Source organism: Micromys minutus (genome assembly GCF_963924665.1).
Source record: "Micromys minutus genome assembly, chromosome: 1".
Lineage (NCBI taxonomy): Eukaryota > Metazoa > Chordata > Mammalia > Rodentia > Muridae > Micromys > Micromys minutus.
In genome coordinates, this window is record NC_137969.1 from 223138587 (window position 1) to 223160852 (window position 22266).

A 22266-nucleotide genomic window follows, 5' to 3' on the forward strand; every position below is an offset into this window, starting at 1 on the left:
TGGGTTCTTTCCACCTTCTGGCTATTATAAATAAGGCTGCTATGAACATGATGGGGCATGTGTATGTTGGAGCATCTCTGGGGTATATGCCCAGAAGTGAAATAACTGGGTCTTCAGGTAGGACTATGTCCTGTTTTCTGAGGAACCGCCAGACTGATTTCCTGAGTGGTTGTACCAGCTTAAAACCCCACCAACAGTGTAGGAGTGTTCCTCTTTTGAATAGGTAGGGGAGAATGGGCAGACTTGTCTAGTCCCTGATTTTAGTGGGATTGCTTCAAGTTTCTCACCGTTTAGCTGATGTTGGCTATTGGTTTGCTATATATTGTTTTTATTATGTTTAGGTATGGGCCTTGGATTCTTGCTCTTTCCAAGACTTTTAACATGAAGGGGTGTTGAATTTTGTAAAATGCTTTCTCGGCATTTAATGAAATGACCATGTGGATTTTTTTCTTTGAGTTTGTTTATATGGTGGATTACATTGATGAATTTCCATGTATTTAACCATCTCTGCATCCCAGGGATGATGCCTACTTGATCATGATGGACGATCACTTTGATGTGTTCTTGAATTCGGTTTGCAAGAATTTTGTTGAGTATTTTTGCATCAATGTTCATAAGTGAGATTGGTCTGAAGTTCTCTTTCCTTGTAAGGTCTTTGTGTGGTTTAGGAATGAGAGTTATTGTGGCTTTGAAGAATGAGTTGGGTATTGTTCCATCTGACTCTATTTTGTGGAATAGTTTGGAGAGTATTGGTATTAGTTCTTCAGTAAATGTCTAATAGAATTCTGTACTGAACCCATCTGGTCCTGGGCTTTTTTGTTTGGGAGGCTTTTGATGACTGCTTCTATTTCTTTAGGTGTTATTTATTAGTAGGGATTATTTAGATGGTTTATCTGGTCCTGATTTAACTTTGGTATCTGTTATCTGTCTAGGAAATTATTCATTTCCTCTAGATTTTCCAGTTTTGTTGAGTATAGGCTTTTGTAGTAGCATCTGATGATTTCTTGAATTTCCTCAGTTTCAGTTGTTATGTCTCCACTTTCTTTTCTGATTTTGTTAATTTGGATACTCTCTCTTTGCCTTCTAGTTAGTCTGGTTAAGGGTTTATCAATCTTGTTAATTTTCTCAAAGAACCAGCTCTTGGTTTTGTTGATTCTTTGAATTGTTCTTTTTGTTTCTATTTAGTTAATTTCCACTCTGAGTTTGATTATTTTTTGTTGTCTACTCCTCTTGGGTGTATCTGCTTCTTTTTGTTCTAGAGCTTTCAACTGTGCTGTCAAGTTGCTAGTGTATGCTCTCTCCAATTTCTTTTTGGAGGCACTCAGCGCTATGAGTTTACCTCTTAGTACTGCTTTCATTGCATCCCATAGGTTTGGGTATGTTGTGTTTTCATTTTCATTAAATTCTAGAAATTCCTTAATTTCTTTTTTTATTTCATCTTTGACTATGCTATCTTTGAGTAGAGAATTGTTCAGCTTCCATGTGTATGTAGGCTTTTTGCTGTTTTTGTTGTTATTAAAGACCAGCCTTATTCCATGGTGATCTGATAGGATTCATGGAGTATTTCAATCTTTTTATATCTATTGAGACTTGTTTTGTGACCAATTATATAGTCAAATTTGGAGAAGGTGCTGTGAGGTGCTGAGAAGGTGTATTCTTTTGCTTTAGGGTGAAATGGTCTATAGATGTTTGTTAATTCCAATTGGTTTGTATCCTCTGCTAGTTTCACTGTGTCTATTTTCAGTTTCTGCTTCCATGATCTGTCCATTAATGACAATGGGGTGTTGAATTCTCCCCCTATTATTGTGTGTGGTACAATGTATGTTTTGAGCTTTAGTAGGGTTTCTTTTATGAGTATGGGTGTTCTTGTTTTGGGGCATATATGTTAAGGACTGAGAATTCCTCCTGATAAATTTTCTCTGTAATGAGTAAAAAGTGTCCTTCCTTATCCCTTTTGGTAATTTTGGTTGAAAATCTATCTTATTCGATATTAGAATGGTTACTCCAGCTTGTTTCTTGGGTCTGTTTGCTTGGAATGTTTTTACCCCAACCTTTTACTGTGAGATTGTATCTGTCTTTGTCTCTGAGATGAATTTCCTGTATGCAGCAGAATGCTGGATTCTGTTTATGTATCCAGTCTGATATTCTATGTCTCTTTATTGGGGAATTGAGTCCATTCATGTAACATATTAAGGAATAGTGATTGCTGTTTTCTACTATTTTTGCTTTTAGAGGTAGAATTATGTCTGCGTTTTTTTCTTATTTTGGTTTTCTTGCTTAATTATTTCCTTGCTTTCTCCCCCCCCCCCTTTTTTTAAACAACTTTATTTAAAGAAGAGAGCATTTAATTCTTTTAGAGATTTGATAGCATGCATTGAAATACGACTAGTTAGTTACCGTAAGCATAAAGTACATGTGGAACAGAATGTGAAATGGAGACAGTCCTATTAGTATTGCTTTCATTGCATCCCATAGGTTTGGGTATGTTGTGCTTTCATTTTCATTAAATTCTAGAAAATCCTTAATTTCTTTCTTTATTTCTTCTTTGACCATGCTGGTTTGAGTGAACAGTATAAAGTCACAAAAATGTGTTTCAAGATCACAAATAGAATACATCAGACACATACTATCAACAAGGGATGTATTGACAAACTCTCTTATTCTATGTAAGAGTTTAGGTGAAATCTTAGTTATTTTGAAGGCTTTCATTTTCATCATGTTTTATGATTAAACTGCTTTATTGTAGTCATGTTCTTTTTTATAAAAAGATTTAGTCTTATTTGGTAAATATTAATAAACTGAAAAATGGAAAACCCTCTACTTTCTAACACTTTATGATGAATTTGTTCTAACATACAGCAAAGGCAAATTGAGTTTGCGCTTAATGTTCATTTACTCACCTATATTCTACTAACTTTTTAATTCTTTCTTTATTGTAATATCTAGATATTTATCAATTGCTCAATCCATGTTAATTCATTTTGCTTTTGGCACATTTGTAGTAAACTTCAGACTTTAGTACATTTTGTTCCAAATACTCAAGTATGCATACTAGCTAGAATTCAGCATTGACCTAGTGGTTTTTAATTTAAGACTTCTTTTTATGAATATTGGCAGACTCCTGTACATGTATAATAGAAATTCATGTCACTGTATACAATAATAATAGCCATGCCAAGAGGCTCATTTAAGTCAATTTTCATTTCATACTAATTTTCATTTTTAAAAGAACCAGTAGTTTGGTATTTTTTCTGCAGATTAGTTTGACCTAATAATAACACTAATATGAAGTATACTGAATACTTTTGTGTGAGACATTTTCACTTAGTATAATATTTTGGGTTGGTTTGTTTCTTCCATGGTTTGTATTCAGCCATGGTTTGTATATCAGCCATTTTGGACTTTTTTTTATGCAGAATATTATTTCATTATACCACAGGACTTCCCTCCTCCCTTGCCCCCATTAATTAACATGTGGGGTGTTTCCAGATTGTTACTGCATGTAAGACTTTTAATGAAGCCATATCAAACTGTACATGATAATTCATTTTTTAAATAAAGAATTACTTAGACAAAAGATTGTCAGTTTTCAGCAATGATGTGTAGCACTTTATGTGTGTGTGTGAGAGAGAGAGAGAGAGAGAGAGAGAGAGAGAGAGAGAGGGAGAGAGGGAGGGAGGGAGGGAGAGAGGGAGAGAGGGAGGGAGGGAGGGAGGGAACTGCTGGAATTAGTTCTTTTCTTGTATCATTTTTCTTCCATCGATCAAACTCAAGGTCATCAGACCTGGCAGCAAGTAAGCTTACTCATGGAGTCATCTTACTGGCACCCCAATTTTAACCTAGTTAAGAACATTGTACTAGGGGCTGGAGAAATGGCTCAGTAGTTTGGAGCACTGGCTGCTCTTCCAGAGGTCCCGAGTTCAGTTCCCAGCACCTACATGGTGGCTCACAACCATCTGTAATGAGATCTGATGCCCTCCTATGGTGTGTCTCAGGACAGCTACACTGTACTTATATAAATAAATAAATAAATCTATAAAAAGAACATTGTAGTAATAAATTATTGTGTTATTCCTTTTTTTTTCAACTGAGGCTATGATATTGTTTTTATTATTCTGGGTTCTCTAGAGGAACAGAACAGGCAAATATATGGATATGTGCTATATATAATTTATTAGAATGGATTACAGTTTGTGCTCCAGCTAGTCCAACAATAGCTCTTTCCCAACAGAAATTTCAAGAAGCCAATAACTGTTTAGTTCACAAGGCTGAATATCTCACCTGGTCTTCAGGATATATAATTGTTAGTGAAAATGAGGGCAAGCAAGAGTAAAACAAAAAGCTTCTTACTTCCATGTCCAGATTTAGGGAGCGTCCTTCAACCTCAAAAATACAACCAAGAAAATCCCTCACTGGTGTGCTGAGGTCTTGGGTATTTAGTTAATTCCAGATGTAATCAGGTTGACAAAATTAGCAATCACATGGTTTTAATCTGAAATTGTTTCTACAGCTTATATTTTGAATGCTCAGTGCCCAGTTTATGGTTCAGTTCTGAAGGATATGGAAAGTTTCATAGTGGCACCTAAATGGAAGAAATAGATAACTATGGGTGTGCATTTGATGACAGTACTTATATTGGTTATTTTGTCTTCCCTGCTTCATGGTCCATGTCATGTGATCAGGTCTGCACTACATGCCTCTGGTGCTAGAGCACAGACAGAGCTACTGCTGTGCTTATGTCAACACCTTGCTGTTTGGTTACTGTAGCTTTGTAGTGGGTTTTGAAGTTTAATCACAATGCCTTCTGCTTTTTGTTGTTGTTGTTCTACATACATGCTTTGACTAATTGAAGTTGTTCTTTCTTACAAATGTTAGATTGGTTGTTTATTTATTTATTTTTAGTTCTATAGAGAGTATTGGTCGTATTTTGAAAGTATTGATTTTGCTTTTGCATTATGCAATATGGACATTTAATTACCACTAAGGCTTCCTTCTGATCAACATACAATATCCATCCTTCCATTTATTTGTGCTCTTTTAAAATCTATTCATCAGTTCTTTATAGATTTTTTTTTTTTTTAGTAGAGATCTTTTACGTCTTTGAACATGTGTCTGCCTTTGTATGTTTGTAGCTGTTATACCAGAAGCTATTTCTTTGGTTTCCTTTTCATATACTTCACTATTGAAAGTAAAATACTTTGTGATTTTTGTTTAAAAGCCTTGTTGAATCATTAACCAGTTCTAATAAGCTTTTTTTGATAGATTCTTCTATTGTTATTCATCTGTGGGATCATGTCATTTGCAAATGGTGACATCCCGATTTGCTTCTTCTCAATTTGGATAACTTTATTTCCTTTTCTTTGCCTGATGGCTTTAATAGGACCTTCTTGTCTTGTGTCTATTAAAAGTATGAAATTGGGCTTTCTGGTCTTATTCCTCTATGAAAAGAGAAAGCTTTTAGTTTTTCCTCATTCAGTACTTTGTCATTTGTTTTTTTTGTTTTTTTTTTTTTTTTTTTTTTTTTTTTTGGATTTATTTATTTTTATATGAGTACACTGTCACTGTCTTCAGAGACCAGAAGAGGACATTAGATCTCATTACAGATGGTTGTGAGCCACCATGTGGTTGCTGAGAATTGAACTCAGGACCTCTGGAACAGCAGTCAGTGCTCTTAACCACTGAGCCATCTCTCCAGCCCTGTCATTTGTTTATTATGTGGTCTTTATTTGAGGTATGCTTCTGTTGAATTTTATGATCATGTGGTTTTTATGTTTCACCCTGTCATTGTTGCATCTGAAAGTTATATTGCTAAGTGCATTTTTTGAGGCCATACACACTCATATGATGTAGAATCTTTATGTTGTGCTACTGGATTTGGTTTGTTAGTATCTTCTTGAGTTTTGTCTATTAAAAATTGTCTTTTGGAGGGTTTCAATTGGTGTGAAAAGACATAATGACCAAAAACAATTCCTTTTTTTTTTTTTTTAAAAAAAATAAGGGGTGGGTAATTATAGGACAATTTGTCTTATCTAGGTGGGCAGTTTATATCAATATCAGTTGGCTCTGAGCTTATTGTGTGGATGTTTTGTGGGGTGAGAATATACTGATATGTATCTGACTGGTAAATTACAAGCCTCTAGAGTTTTGATTTTGCTGGGTTATAGATATTTGTGACAACTAACTGATAGATGGGCGGTCCTTGCATGGTGTTAGCCATAGAGGTAACCAGACCTCCAGGGTCACAGAGTAGCTGGCACTAGCAAGGCATGGTACCTTATTATCTCTCTTTTTTTTTTTTTAAAAAAAAAAACATTTTCAAATAGAATTTTATTAGTATGAATCCTTAGTTAACTGTGTGTACATAGATACAGGTCTGTTCTTTCTTTTTTTTCAATTTTATTGGCTATTCTCTGTATTTACATTTCAAATGTTATATCCTTCCCCCCCTCCCATCCCTCCTCTCCCTCAACTTGCTTCCATGAAGGTGCTCCCTCTCCCAACCACCCTCTCCATCTCAGTGCCTTGGCTGGTTGATGATGTTGTTCTTCCCATGAGGTTGCAAACCTTTCAGCTCCTTCAGTCCTTTCTTTCATTGGAGTTGCCTGTTCAGTATGATGTTTAGCTGCAAGCATCCTCATCTGTATCTGTATGACTCTGGCAGAGCCTCTGAGGAGACATCCATAGCTGGTTCCTGCCAGTAAACACTTCCTGGCATCAGCAATAGTGCATGGATTTGGTGGCTGCATATGGGGTGTATCCCTAGGTGAGGCAGTCTCTGGATGATCTTTCCTTTAGTTCCTGTTCCTCTATTTCAGCTCTGAGTTTATTTCCTGTTGTCTACTCCTTTTGGGTGTATCTGGTTCTTTTTGATTTAGAGCTTTCAGTTGTGCTGTCAAGTTGTTAGTGTATGCTGTCTCCAGTTTCTTTTTGGAGTCTCTCAGAACTATGAGTTTTCCTCTTAGCACTGCTTTCATTGTATCCCATAAGTTTGGTATGTTGTGCCTTCATATTCGTTAAGTTCTAAAAAGCCTTTGATTTCTTTCTTTATTTCTTCCTTGACCAAGCTATCATTGAGTAGAGCATTGTTTAGCTTCCATGTGTATGTGGGCTTTTTGTTGTTTTTGTTATTATTGAAAACCAGCCTTAATCCATGGTGATCTGATAGGATGCATGGAATTATTTTGATCTTCTTGTATCTATTGAGGTCTGTTTTGTGACTGACTGTATGGTCAATTTTGGAGAAGCTGCCATGAGATGCTGAGAATAAGGTGTATTCTTTTGTTTTAGGATGAAATATTCTATAGATGTCTGTTAAATCTAATTGGCTCATAACTTCTGTTAGTTTCACTGTGTCTCTGTTCAGTTTCTGCTTCCATGATCTGTCCATTGATGAGAGTGGAGTGTTGAAGTCTCCCACTATTATTGTGTGTGGTGTAATATATGCTCTGAGCTTTAGTAGAGTTTCTTTTATGAATATGAGTGCCCTTGTATTTGTAGCATAGATGTTCAGGATTGAGAGTTAATTTTGATAGATTTCTCCTTTGATGAGTAAAAAGTGTCCTTCCTTGTCTTTTTTGATGACTTTTGGATGAAAATCTATTTTATTCGATATTAGGATATCTATTCCAGCTTGTTTCTTGGGATCGTTTGCTTGGAAAGGTTTTTTTTTTCCAACCTTTTACTCTGAGGTAGTACCTGTCTTTGTTTCTGAGATGAGTTTTCTGTATGTAGCAAAATACTGGATCCTGTTTATGTATTCAGTCTGATAGTCTATGTCTTTTTATTGGAGAATTGAGTCCTTCGATGTTAAGGGGTATTAAGGAATAGTGATTGTTGTTTCCTACTATTTTAGAGCTAGAGTTATGTTTGTGTGCTTTTCTTCTTTGGTGTTTATTGCAAGAGTATTAGTTTCTTGATTTTCCTAACGTGAAGTTTCCCTGTTTGTGGTGAAGTTTTTCCATCTTGTATCCTTTGTAGGACTGGATTTGTGGACAGATATTGTGTAAATTTGTTTTTGTCCTGGAATATCTTGGTTTCTCCATCTATGATGATTGAGAGTTTTGTTGGAGGGTTTGTATGATGTCTGTCCAGGATCTTCTAGCTTTCATAGTCTCTTTTGAAAAGTCTTGTATAATTCTGATTGGTCTGCCTTTATATGTTACCTGTCCTTTTTCTCTTACTACTTTTAGTATTCTTTTTTTTTTTTTTTTTTGTTTGTTTTGTTTTAACCTCTCCTGGGGTTGACAGTGGACAGAAGTTGACTCACCCCTCCACTTAGAATGGAGAGCCCTCCTGCAGTTCTGAGCACCAGTGACCTGTGACCAAAACAGTTCTTATAAAGGACAAGGTTTAACTGGGGCTGCCTTACAAGTTCAAATGTTCAGTTCATTATCATGGCAGGAAATGTGGCAGTGTGCAGGCAAATAGGTTGCTGGAGAAGCAGGAGACTGTCTTCTTCATGCAACCAAGAATAGACTGAAATTCCACACTGGGTGAAGCTTGAGCATAGAGACCTCAAGCCCACACCCACAGTGACAGACTTCCTCCTAATAGCAACACTCCCTATGGCCAAGCATTGAAATATGAATCTTTTGGGGAGCCAAACCTATTTTAAACCACTACAAATATATTGCCCTCTTTCCCTCTGGTCCTTTCCCTCCCTTGTCCTTCCCTTTCCTTGTTCTGTCTTTTGAGACAGGTCCTTACTATGTAGCTTTGGGTGCTCTGGAACTTGCTATGTAAATCAGACTGCTTTCAAATTCAAAGAGATCCTATGCCCTTACTCCCATTTTCTGGAATTAAAGGCATGCATACCATGCCCAGTAAGCCTTATATCCCTAACTCTTTAACTATGTTTTTGATTTTGCAAGTATTATTTCTTGCATTGTCAAAGTTTCTTCTGTTCCTAGCCTGTTGTTTTAAACAGGACAAATAGGCTTTAACACTTTTTTTTCTATGTTGTGATTATTGATTGTGGTGTCACAACAGACCACCAAAGACCACCAGATATCCACCTTATATGCAAAAGTAAAGAGTCTATATTCAAGCTCAAGCTTGGATCTCTCCAACCTCTTCAACTCAGTGAATGGGTGTGGAAATACCAGAGCTGGTGAAGTCTTGCCTATTTATCATCGTTTCAGTAGGGTAAGGTGCTTTCTAACTTGGCAGTTACAAAATTAGTTAACATTTGAAAATTGCAGCTTGGCGCATTTCTATTAGCTAGTAATGATTTCAGCTTGTTATGGGCAGTCATGGTTAACTTGAGTAATCTACTTCAAAACATCTGGTACATTAGGTACTTTCCTCTTAGGAACTGATTGGCTTTTTACCAAGAATAGAGTGGCTGTTGCTAGGGGTGTCTTGGTTCCTAGAACAAGTTGTGGTTTTTCCAGAACTAAGTTCAAACTAAGGACAAGCTTAATGTATGATAGAGTCTAAATACAAAATGGAATTTGTAGTGTTAGGCTAGGCCCTTTGATTACATATTTTTTTCACTTTATTAATGTGTTACTTTATTGATTTTTTTGCTAGATTTATTTATTTCAGTTTTTAATGTATATATATAATATATATTTTATTTGGAAGGAATCATATTTGTGAACAGGCAAATTCTAGACCTGAGCTCCGTCATTATAGACCCATTGTTTTACAGGCAGTATTGTTTTTACATTATTCCTATGTAAGTTTCCCTATATATTAATTAGTAAGTTTTGCTTGTTTTCTAAATTGGGACAAAAATGAAACATTCAGATAAAATAAGCTCAAAGATCTCTAATCATACTAAGTTTTTACAGTCTGTACCAAAATAATAAAATTGTCAAGAATCAAAGATAGAGATCTTGAATTCAGAAAAGGAAAAGAAACATGGCAGATATAAGAGGGTTTCAGGAGACTGTCATTGTATGTCATATCAGAAACCGCAGATCTTCCTTGGCTACATACTAAGTTTGTGGTTGGTTTGGTCTTCATGAACTTCTGTGTCAAAAAGCCATTTAGTCGGAAGTATTTTAGTTAGTTGGAAAGGTTTTTGTATGAGTTTATGTAATTGTTTGTCTAGACTTCACTGAAAATTTTTTAGAATAGAAGCTAATATACCGTGTCAAGATTATGTTGGGTGATTTTGGTTGGCAATGTAATTATTTCCCCCACCCCATTTGTTTTTTAGGAATTAGATGAATGTACCTGCAACTTCTGTCAACTGAAGTTTATTCTCTGAATAATAAAACATTGTTTTAGTGACTAAAGCTATGATGGGTGTCTTAGTCAGGGATTCTATTCCTGCACAAAACATTGTGACCAAGAAGAAAGTTGGGGAGGAAAGGGTTTATTCAGCTTACACTTCCACAATGCTATTCATCACCAAAGGAAGTCAGGACTGGAACTCAACCAGATCAGGAAGCAGGAGTTGATGCAGAGGCCATGGAGGGATATTACATCCCTGGCTTGCTCAGCCTGCTTTCTTGTAGAACCCAGGTCTACTAGCCCAGGGATGGCTCCACCTACAATGGGCTGGGCCCTTCCCCCTTGATCACTAGTTGAGAAAATGCCTCACAACTGGATCTCATGGAGGCATTTCCTCAACTGAGGCTCCTTTCTCTGTGATAACTCCAGCTTGTGTCAAGTTGACACAAAACCAGCCAGTACAATGGGAAAGCTGAAAAAGAAAATTTATTGACTAAGATGCCTTTGATTTTAAAATAAATGCTTTATACTTAACAGTTCTACAAAAACATTAAATCATAGTGAATTAGCTCATTCCTAATTGGAATACTTTGCAGTAAGTCTGGAATTTTTGCTTATGCTTTTCTGTAAATCCAAATAAGGATACTTTAAAACTGAATTAATTGGATTGACACATCTAGTTTTAAATTATCCGTTCTAAGTATATATCTTGGGAAATATTTAAATTGACACTAAAATATTTTGCTTTTATTTAGTTATCTCTGTATTGTGACTAAGAAGAAAATCTATGTTTAATTCTCTTGAAACTTATGTAAATTGATACCTACTCCTTTGAACAAGTCTCAGCCCATTATATACTAACAGATTTCAAACATGCAGAAATCCCATAAATATACTAAACAACTGGAAGCCATAATATACATGAAAAGGACCTTGTGTAGACATGTGTAGGACCTTTACATGTTGCCTCAGTCTCTATGACTTGATATGTGCTATGATCATGTTGATTTAGAAGGCCTTATTTCCTTGATGTCCTTCATTCCCTCTGGCTGTTACACTCTTTCTGTCTCTCTCCCTCATGGTTGCCAGAGCCCTAACGAATGTATATAAGTTATATACATTATAACTCCAATGTATATAATGGAGTATACATTGAATTTAGAGCTGAATGTTCCAAGGTCTCTTAGTCTTTGCATAATGTCTAGCTACAGGAGGAAATTAATCTGATGATGGCTGAAAAAGCCAGTGATCTATGAATATAGCAGGCCATATATATTGTTTTAAGAAAGAACAATAATATGCTTACCCAAACTGTGTCAGGTATGGGTTTCATTTCATAGAATGGGCTCTAAGTCAAGTATATTAATTGGTTACTCCCACGAGCTTTACACCACTACTATACTAGCATATCTTTTAGGCAGGACACCATTGTTGATTAAAGGGTTTGTAGCTGGGTTATTGTTTACATTTCTCTTTTGGAAGCCTATGGAGTACCTTCCTGAACCAAAGGCACTAGAACATAGGGGTGAAGGCTCTGTATAGGCACAAGTTTGACTTCTTCAGGTTCAATGAGTTGTATAGGTGTTGTCTTCAGCAATAGGGACTTACTGTTAGTTTGTGAAGAGCAACCTGTAGTCTTTGCAACAGCCTGGCTTGTTTGGGGGTTCCCATGGAACTCCTTTGGTCAAAACCTTAATTAGATATAACCTAACCCCAGGACTTGAAGTAAGAAGAGATGCCTAGAGTCCGGAATTGATTGTAAGGCGCGACGGCCTGCAGATTTAGTCTCAGGGGCGCTGAAGGAAAGCGACATGGAGATGGAGGTGAGACAGCCAGCGTCTGACTGTGTCCAGGAGCGGAGGGGTTGAAAGGAGGAACCAAAATGGGCCGCCTCAGTCCGGCAAGAACAGGCTTTCGAAACACTCCTACTGGCTGGATCTCTGGTTCTTCATCCTTTTTGACCTGGTGCTGTTCGTCTTCGTGTACCTCTTGCCCTGACTGGGTTGCTGAGATTCAAGAATGTGGCTGGCGTCTGGGGTGAATCCTGAAAACCACTATAGACTTCTTCAATGAAGAGGACTTTCAGCAGCTGAATTCCAGACTTCTAACCTTTCCTTCAGACCTTCACCTCACTAACGTAGTACCAAATGTTTAAAACTATATGATTGTAGCTAAATGATATATAAAATATATTTTAATAATGCCTGTAATTTAAGTACTTAAGGGAAATTTATGTGATATTTACTCATCCAACAGGTATTGGGCCCTTCACTATTACCACACATCAGTTTGGACATAGTAGTGAATATCAGCAAAAAAAAAAAAAAAAAAAAAAAAAAAAGGAGGAAAATGTTATCTTTGTGAAGCTTACTTTCTCAGTTATTGTTGTTTTAAAACTGCTATTATAAAATAGTTGTCTAGGGTTGAATGGGTACCCAGAAAGGCCACAATCCCAAAGCCACTACTATAAACATTTTGGAAGCTGTTCCTTTTCACTTTAAGACCTGGGTTTTTTTTTTTTTTTTTTTTTTTTTTTTTTTTTTTTTACTGTTGGTTTTAGTGCTATTCGGTATATGAGAACTGCCTAAAATATTCAGAGGGGATGTTCTTCTCCCTTATAATTCATAATATTTGGTAAACTGTTGACAGTTGTCTTAAGATCCTGCTGCATTTGCTTGGGTTATTGTGCACAGTGTAACTGAAATATGTATTAGAATACAGGACTTGGGGGACACTGAGTTTGCCACATTCTGGGACCTGATTGATACTGATTTTCTCTAATAAATATTTAATCACTGAAAAAAAAAAGAAGAGATGCCTAATTGGGGCTCTGTTTTTCTTATGATTTGGTAATTTAGGTAGTCTTCATATATATATATATTGGGGGGTTCTATTGTATTAGGTTTCCATACTTTCACTTAAATGCCTTTTATTTTAATTGTCTAAAACCATTTTCTCTCGTTCTTTCTCCTCTCTACTTGTTCTTCCCACTTGATTCTCCCATTTGAACCACCCCATACATCCATAATTATTCATTCTGTTTTCCTTTGCTAACTAGAGCTTTCTGTTCCCCTAGTCCATTACTCTGTACCTAACCTCTGTGGCTCTATGGACTGTAGCTTTGTTATCATTATTGAGTTGGCAGGTAATATCTACATACAAGTGTTACACATCATATTTCTCTTTCTGAGTCTGGGATACCTCCTCACTCTGGATGATTTTTTTTCTCCTCTAAAACTATCCATTTACTTGGCAACTCATGTTTTCATTTTTTAAAATAGCTGAGTCATACTCTGTTGTATAAATGAAAATTTTTTTGTCCATTTTTCTGTTGTGCAACTTCTAGGTTATTTGTAATTTCTATCTGTTATTAATAGAATAACAAAGAATGGGATTGAGCAAGTGTGTCTGTAGTATAATGAAGCATCCTTTGGGTATATGCCTAAGAATGTTAGACCTGAATCTTGAGGTAGACTCATTCTCATCTTCCTGAGGAACCACAACACTGATTTCCATAGTGGCTGTACAGTTTGCAATCTCACCAGCAATAATGGTGTATTCCCCTCCACATCTTTGCTAGCATGAGCTGTCATTTGGTTTAATGATGTTAGCCATTTTGATAGATGTAAGATAAAAGATCTCAAAATAGTTTTAATTTGCATTTCCTTGATGGCTAAGGATGTTGAACATTTCTTTAAGTGCTTCTCAGCCATTTGCATTTCCTCATTTGAGAATTCTTTGTTTAGATTTGTATCTCATTTTTAAATTGGGTTTAAAAAATACAACATACACAACCCAGTCTAATATACCCAGCAAAACAGTCAGTATTCATACTTGGGGATAATAAGATATATGATAACCTAAATTTAAGCAATAATCTATCTACAAATTCAGCCATCTAGAAGGTGACAGGAGATAAACTTCAACCTAAAAAAGATAAATTACACCCAAGAAAACACAAGGAATAATTAATCACATACCAGCAAATGAAAAGAGGGGAAACACACACACACACAAATGTAAGATAAGATACAATAAAGTTGGTTCTAAGGGGCAAGTTTTTAGCACTAAGTGCCCCCCCCCAAAAGGAGAGATCTCATATTTGTAACTTCACAACATGCCTCAAAATTCTAGCAGTGGTTCTCAGTCTGTGGATTGTGACCACTCTCCAATCTTGCATATGAGTTATTTATATTACAATTTGTAATGATAGCAAAATTACAGTCATCAAGTAGCAAGAAAATAATTTTAATTTGGGGTCACTACAATATGAGGAATTGTATTAAAGGGTCACAGCATTAGGAAGCGTGAAAATCACTGTTCTAGCATAAAAAAAAAAAAAAAAAAGGAATCAGACCCCCAAAAAATAGGTGGCAGAACAAAAAACATAAAGGATCTATAAAACAAAGAGGTAGTTGGGGAAACTGATTACTTAAATCAGTTTCTCCAATCAAAAATGCCTCAATCCATATGGTTTTAGCTCAGGATTCTACCACACTTTCAAAAAAAGAGTTAATGCCAATAATACTGAAATTATTCCAAAAAATAGAAATAGAAAAAGATTATCCATTTCATTTTATGAAATTATTGTTTTGGTAGGTATATTAGACTGGGTTGTGTAGGTTTATATTCTTTAAAACATTTTTAATAAGGGGTTTTAAATCTCTTAACCTCCCTTTTAGTCCACCATCCATCAGTGGCAGTTAAAAGGGAAGGTTAATAGTAATTGCAAAGAAGGATGTGGGCCTCTTTAGAAATAGATTTTTGGAGCAAATCTAATCTTCATCAAAATATCAGCAGTTCAGTTCACATGAATTAGCAACAGCAGCTTGATCCAGAAGAACACTCGAGGGTTTGCCAATAGGCCAGAGTCCATGGAAGCAGCAAGAAGCTGCCAGAACACCATCAGTAGTTTTTCAGTGTCAGTTTTTTTTTTCCTTTTCTTTGTGATGTCATAACAAACACCAATACCACATCAGCATCAGCAAAGCCCAACAACGACCAGCAAAGAATGGCAAGGCAAACCAATAACATACAACAATGTCCACTGCCTGTTGGGTTATACTTACACGCTTTAAACACATCAGGTGTTTTCTCAAGTGTCCATTCTAGCAAGCATCACATGTTCTTTTTCCAGGCTGCTTCCAGAAAAATATCGCATGTCTTTTCTTAGCAACACACCTTCCCATGTGTCTACTTCAGCAAAAACATGCCCTCATAAGACAGTTTCCTTAAAAGCATCCTATGATACATCTGAGTCTCCAAAGAAACCAAAAAATTTCACTTCAGAGCTGACATCTGTGGTCTCTTCAAGTCTGTAGAGCATCTGTTCAGTCTCTTATAATGTTTATAGTCTCCATTGAGAAGTCATGTGCTATTCCAATAGGTCTGTCTTCATATCTTTCTTGGTATTTTTTGTTGCAAGTTTTAATATTTTTTATTATTATTTCTGTATGTTTAGTACTTTGTTTAGTTTGTGCCAAGTGAACTTTATTTTCTGGTCCCAGACTATTTGGTGTTATTGTATATGTTTCTTATACCTTGGTAGGCATCTCCTTCTCTAGGTTAGAGAAAATATTTTCTATGATTTTGTTGAAAATATTTTTCTGTGCCTTTGAGCTGAGTTTTTTCTTCTTCTTCTATGCCTATTATTCTTAGATTTGGTATTTTCATAGTATTCCAGATTTCTTGGATGTTTTGTGCCTGGATTATTTTTAGCTTTATTATTTTCTTTGGCCAAGGTATTCATATTTCCTATCATTCACTCAATACCTGAGCATCTCTCTTCCATTTTTTTTATGTTGTTGGTGAGTCATACCTCTGAGATTCCTGCTTGAATGCCTAACTTTTTTATTTCTAGATTTTTCTCTAGGTTTTATTGATTCTACTTCCACTATTTTTTTTGTCTTCTACTGTTTTATTCATTTTCTTCTACTGTTTGTGTTTTAACAGATTTCCTTAAGAGATTTATTAATTCCCTTGTTAAAGCAAATGTAAGGTCTTTCTTGTGCTTCAGCTATAGTGGAATATTCAGGGCCCACTGTGATAGTGTTGCTGAGCTCTAGTGGAGGGAGACATACTGTTCTGACTGTTGTTGATTGTATTTTTATTTTGACATCTAGTGAGTTTGTGAAGATTGTAATTCTAGGTGCTGCTAACTGGTCCTGTCTTTGTTGGGTGTGTGTTTGTGCCTTGCTTTCTGTTTTCCTCTCTAGTTCTTAGGAGAGTGTGATATTCTATGATCATTATATGGTGTGGTCATTGGGGATTCCAGGAAAAACATGTTTGTAGGTATTGGGAGCTAACATGAAATAGTGGGGATAGGTTAGGAGGGGTGAGGCTGAGTGGGCTCACAAGAAGAAAGAAAGCAAAATGTCCCACCAGGATCTACTTAGTTCTCTGGGAATGAAGGCAGAGAGTGTGGACAGGCTACAGCAAGCAGGTGGCCTGGCATAGAGCTGGGTATGAGACTTGGGTATTAGACTTAGAAGAATGGGGTGGGGGGGACTGAGGACCTACAGTTGTCTACCTGTTTCTCTGTCTGAGGTAGCCTGTGGGTTCCCAGGAAATGCCTGCTGAATTTGGTGCCTGGGGTAAAGCAAAAGGGGGTGTGTATGTTGAGAAGATCTGTGTGATCACTGGGGTTTGGGTGTGCGTGTGAAGCTGTAGCTTGTATTTTTCCATAGAGATTTTATGAGACTGGGGGATTGATTTGGTAATGGTCAAGGAAGAGCTGAAGATCTTTAATTAGCCTACTTGCTTCCTGGCTAGAGAGTGTTGTACCTTTATAATAATAGATCTAAAGTACAGGGTAGGCATACTGTAAAGAGAATTAACATCAAGAAGTTACATAGCATGTGACTCCATTTTTACATCCCTCAAAACCAAGCAAGCAAGCAAGCAAGCAAAACCTGTAAGAATGAAAACAGTGATTGCCATGAGGACTAGGTAGTATAGATATATAACACAGAGAGTAGTAACAAGAACGTTAGTTCTACCCTGGGCCTATTTTATACTTTTGAAATTGTTGTGTATCCTGGTAGTAGTTCAACATGATATAAATTGCTTTGAAGCTGACTAAATCAATACATACATATATGTACAGATATTGGTAAAAAATGAGGTTTGTATGCTAGTTAACAATAGTTTAAAATGTCAAATTTCCCTAGCATTGGTATTATAATAAATACTATGTCACAACTGGGGAAGAAGCATGAATTCTATAGTTTTTTTCAACTTTTTATGATTGTGTGATTATTTCACTATAAAAGTTTTGTTCTTATCAATTTTTTCTCTCATATATTCTATATCTTTTAAGAAATTCCCAAGTTCTTAAAGAAAAACTCAGTGATCTTCTAATATGTATATTTAGTTAAATTTTAGGTCTGTTATGTATTTTAAGGGTTATTTTGCATAAGGATTGAGGCTTGTATTATTAATAATAATTGTTTCTTTAATAGTTTAATTTTTCTAAATTATGTGATGAAGAATTGTATTTCTTCTCTACTTTAGTATCATTGTCTTAAAACAAATCTGAGGATCTATTTCTGTTTTCTCTTTTCCTTTTCCCCTGATGAATTTTTCTATTTTGTAACAGTACATTATCTTGATTGCTATACTTTTATGATAATCCCTAAAGCTCTTCATGTATCTTATTTCCATGAAAGCAGCGAAAGTCAGAGTACATGGACATAGTAGGATAAGAGAACAGATTGAACTTTGAAGGAATGAAAAGATTTGAACTTTTATGATGTTGTTAAATAAATACAGTTGCTGTCACCATTATTTTTCTGGTCCCACATATGGAAGAAAAGTTGGCCTATAGGAGTTGACTAAAGTGCTAAAATCTGTTTTATTTTATTTTTGTTTTTTGACATGGGGCCTCACTGTATATAGCCTTGGGTATTTTGGAATTCACTTTGTAGACCAGGCTGGCCTCAAACTCATAACAGACCTAAAACTTAAGAAATCTCCTTACTTCTACCTCCTGAGTACTGGAGTTTTAAAGGGCTGAAAGGGAAATTCTCTGAGCTGGTGTGATTCCCAAATTTCAGAAATTACATGAAGAGGAACAATTGTGGGGCTTGTATCCAATCTGGAAAATAGCCAAAGGAGAGGGGGAAAAAAGCCACTGCTCTTGGTATCAATGCTGTCTCTGTACATTATGCTATTTGTTGTTCTCCAACTTTGTAGCTATTCAGTTGCTATTACTGTTATTGATGATATATGCATGTGAAGTAGTTTGATTAATGTTTTAGTGTGAGGAAAAATATAATTTAGCTGATGGATTTTAATGTTTCCTATTCATTTTAATTTGTAAATAAAACCCTTGAACTTATTCTGTGTAATATACAGAGTTCATTGTAAGTATTTGAGCTTGTTTCATGAATGGTTCAGATAAGTGAAAAACTGATGGTGTCCACTGGGTGGCAGCCATCTACTAGATCCAAGGACATGTTTGAAGGACCAGCTGGTTAAGGCTGATCAGCACAATTTGCTGAATTAGAAGCTATACTTCTTCATCAGGAATTGGCTGACAGCCTTTGTGCCAATCTGTCTGAAGCTTGGTTTCATCTTTTTGAGAAAGGGTATTTTCTGGAATTTTAAAAAATTCCAGAATGGTCAGGCCTGAAAATGTGTGTGTGTGTGTGTGTGTGTGTGTGTGTGTGTACATATATGTACACATACATATATACATACATACAAATTTATATACACACAATAAAAACAGACTCAATAGGTTGTATTTATGTATTCTATGTACATATACATGTTTCTATGTATATAACAATAATAATAATAATCAAAGTAAAGCAGGCTAATAACTTTTTTTGAGAGTAGGAGATAAGCATGAAGGAATTGAAGGAAGTGTTTTATATAGGGCAGATGGGAAAATGATGTAATTCTTTTTTAAGTAAAAATATATTTTAAAAAGTATCAGATTGGGAGGAATGAGAGCCTATGCACTGCATTCTTTAAACTGTTTCTTCAGATGTTTTGTCAGAACAATGAAAATGATATTATTCAAGTAATATATCTGCATCTCATTGGTACAAAACTATCTTATGTTTGCATAAGACAGTATTCAATAGTGAAGTAAAATGTGGATATTTTTGATATTAAATTTGTAATATATAACCTAATATTTAAATTTTATTCATGATGAGACTAAGGTTTGCCATTGGAGAGATTTTATATAAAAGTAATATTTTATTGTGTTTAGAAAGGCAACTTTGGGCCTTTACTAGTAAATAGGCAAACACCTTTTACTACAAGATCAAAGTATGCATTTACTCAATATTATAGATGACTGCAACTGTAGTAAGGCATTAAGGATAAAGGATATGAAAACACTGAGATGATATTCTCAAGTTTTCCAGTGCTGCATCCCTTTAATGCAGTGCCTTATATTGTAGCAAACCCAACCATAAAGTTATTTTTATTGCTAATTCATAACTATAATTTTCCTACTGTTATGAATTGTAATGTAAATATCTGTGTTTTCCAGTGGTGTTAGGTGATTCATGAGAAAGGGTCATTCCATTTGCAAAGTGGTACTGAGCCGGAGGTTAAGACATGGTGCTCTATGGAGATAGTGTGGGCCTACATTGTACTTATTCCTGAATTGAGGTGAATGCATGACAATCATTTGTGCCACAAGAAAGGGGAAAACATTTATAATAGTATTTTTCTAAAGTCATTGTATAAATAAATTTAAAATGATATGAATTACTTTTAAATATTTTTATCTTATAGGATAGTTTTTCAAGTGTACCGTTGTCTTCTTTTTTTTCCCGTTGTCTTCTTTTTTTTTTATTTTACAACTTTATTTTACAAAACAAAGATAAATGTACAGATTTTAAGCATTTTTGCATAAAATTATACAATACAGTTTTGTCAGTACTTTTTTTCAGATTTTAAGATAATTTTTACATGAAATTACATGAATATATATTTTTAGTCAGTACTTGATTTTTATAAAGGTTTGATAGTATGCATTGAAAACTTAATAGTTACAATGAGCATAAAGTACATGTAAAACAAAATGTAACATGGAAATAGTCAAAGTTTTCTTGTGTAAAGATTTTTTTTTGTTTTGTTTTGTTTATTTCTTGGACTTCATACAGTCTGGGAGTTGTTTCTGGGGGAGTGCAAGCCTCTGGGGTTAGCATGCCACTATCAGTGACTGCATATTATGTCTGTTCTTTTGAGACTGGGTTATCTCACTCAGGATGATATTCTCTAGATGCAGCCATTTTCTTAAGAATTTGGTTAAGTCATTGTTTCTGGTGGCTGAATAGTATTCCATTGTGTAAATATACCACAATTTTTGTATCCATTCATCTTCTGAAGGACATCTGGGTTCTTTCCAGCTCTGGCTATTATAAATAGAGCTGCTATGAACATTGTGGTGCATATATCTTTGTTGTGTATTAAAGTGTCTCTGGGGTATATGCCCAGAAGTGGAATAGCTGGGTCTTCAGTTAGTACTATATCCAATTTTCTGAGGTATCGACAGACTGATTTCCAGAGTGGTTGTATTAGTTTGCAACCCCACCAACAGTGGAGAAGTGTTCCTCTTTCTCCGCAACCTCGCCAGCATCTGCTGTCATCTGAGTTTTGGATCTTGGCCAATCTGACTGGTTTGAGGTGGAAACTCAGGGTTATTTTGATTTGCATTTCTCTGATAGCTAAGGATGTCGAGAGCACTTCCTCAGATGTTTCTCAGCCATTCCATATTCCTCAACAGAGAACGTTCTGTTTAGCTCTGTACACCATTTTTGAATAGGGTTATTTGATTCTCTGGTGTCTAGCTTTTTGAGTTCTTTGTATACCTTGGATATTAGGCCTCTATCTGATGTGGAGCTGGTAAAGATCTTTTCCCATTCTGTTGGTTGCCGTTTTGCTTTCTTGAAAATGTCCTTACCCTTACAGAATTTTTGCAATCTCATTAAGTCCCATTTGTTAATCTTTGACTTTAGAGCTTGAGCCATTGGTGTTTTGTTCAGAAAATTTTCTCCTGTGCCTATGTGTTCTAAGGTTTTCCCTACTTTCTCATCTAATAGTTTCAGTGTATCTGGTTTAATGTGGAGATCTTTGATCCACTTACACTTGAGCTTTGTACAAGGAGATAAGAAAGGGTCTATTTTCATTCTTTTGCATGCTGAGTGCCAGTTGAAACAGCACCATTTGTTGAATAGGCTGTCTTTTTTCCATTGAAAGTTTACGGCTCCTTTGTCAAAAATCAGGTGACCATATATATGAGGGCTCATTTCTGTATTTTCTATTCTATTCCATTGATCCACATGCCTATTTCTATACCAGTATCATGCAGTTTTCAGCACAATTGCTTTGTAATATAGCTTGAGGTCAGGAATAGTGATTCCCCCAGATGTTTTCTTGCTGTTGAGGATGGATTTCGCTATTCTAGGTCTTTTGTTATTCCATATGAAATTGCACATTGATCTTTCCAATTCCATGAAGAACTGGGTTGGAATTTAATGGGGATTGCATTGAATCTGTAGATTGCTTTTGGTAAGATGGCCATTTTTAAGATGTTGATTTTTCCAATCCATGAGCATGGGAGATCTTTCCATTTTCTGAGATCCTCCTCAATTTCCTTCTTTAGAGGTTTGAAGTTCTTGTCCTACAGGTCCTTCACTTGCTTAGTTAGAGTCACACGAAGGTATTTCATAGTTTTTGTGACGATTGTGAAGGGTACCTACCTTTTCCTTAATTTCTTTTTTCACATGTTTGTCCTTTGAGTATAGGAAGGCTACTGATTTGTTTGAGTTAATTTTGTATCCAGCCACTTTGCTGAACTTGTTTATCAGGTGTAGGAGTTCTCTGGTGGAATTTTTGGGGTCACTTAAGTACACTATCATGTCATGGGCAAAGAGTGATGTTTTAATCTCTTTCTTTCCAATTTGTATCCCCTTGATCTTCTTTTGCTGTCTAATTGCTCCAGCCAGGACTTCCAGTAATATGTTGAATAGGTAGGGGAGAGTGGGCAGCCTTGTCGAGTCCCTGATTTAAGTGGGATTGCTTCAAGTTTCCCACCATTGTTTGATGTTGGCTGTTGGT

The 22266-nt window shown here is 35.7% G+C and overlaps 1 protein-coding gene and 1 pseudogene across 9 annotated transcripts in view; one reads left to right on the plus strand and one right to left on the minus strand.

Annotated features, from left to right (window-relative positions):
* Positions 1–12479, minus strand: part of LOC308437070 (eukaryotic translation initiation factor 5-like) — a 35011-nt pseudogene extending 22532 nt beyond the window's left edge. Inside the window, exons 1-2 of the transcript in view lie at positions 12428–12479; positions 11895–12188 (exon numbers count right to left, since the gene is read on the minus strand). The product of the transcript in view is annotated as a eukaryotic translation initiation factor 5-like (transcript). The remainder of the gene's footprint in view (positions 1–11894; positions 12189–12427) is intronic.
* The window catches only part of GPHN (gephyrin), a 448543-nt gene that overhangs the window by 54499 nt on the left and 371778 nt on the right, over positions 1–22266 (plus strand). The gene's annotated exons all lie outside the window — the stretch shown is intronic.